Genomic DNA, 837 nt, shown 5'->3' on the forward strand with positions numbered 1-837 from the left:
TTTTTTTAAATCCTTTATATATAATATATATATAATATATTTATGTATTTTTTTTTTTTTTTTTTCTGTTTTATTTTATTTTTTTTATACCTATATTTATCTTTTTTTCATGATTTGTTCTATATTTTTTTTTTTTTTCGATTTTTTTTTTTTTTCGATTTTTTTTTTTTTTTTTTGGTATAAATGTAATTGATAATTTAACATATATTAAGATTAAAAATACGTAAACAAATTGTATATATTTTATTATAAATAAATAAATATATATCATATTTATTTTATATAAGTAATATATATTTTTTTTTTTAATCTATTTTATATATATATAACATATATTTTAATAAATAGATAAAGTAGAATATTGTTCTATATTAAATATACTATGAAAAAGAAAAAAAAAAGGAAAATTAAACATTGGAGAATTGATAATTATATATTATATAAATAATATTAAAAATAAAATATATTTGTATTATTAAACTGACAATATTTATACATATGCAATATATATATATATAATATATATATATAATATATAATAAATGTATGTATATGTATATGTAATTTTTTTTTTTTTTTATTTTGTAAAAATATAAAAATATATATATATTAATAAGTTCTAAAATATTTGAATATATGATTATAAAGTTTTATCATATATAATACGTTTTTATTTTTCATTTATTTTTTCATATTTATAATTAATTTATTATATGTATAATAATAATATATATGTATTTTTTTTTAAATACCCTATAAATATATATATTTACGTACATATATACAAATAGAGATTTTTTTTTTTTTTTTTTTTTTGTTTTAACAGAATAAATATTA

The sequence above is a fragment of the Plasmodium falciparum genome, assembly GCF_000002765.6.
Source record: "Plasmodium falciparum 3D7 genome assembly, chromosome: 12".
Taxonomy (NCBI): Eukaryota; Apicomplexa; class Aconoidasida; order Haemosporida; family Plasmodiidae; genus Plasmodium; species Plasmodium falciparum.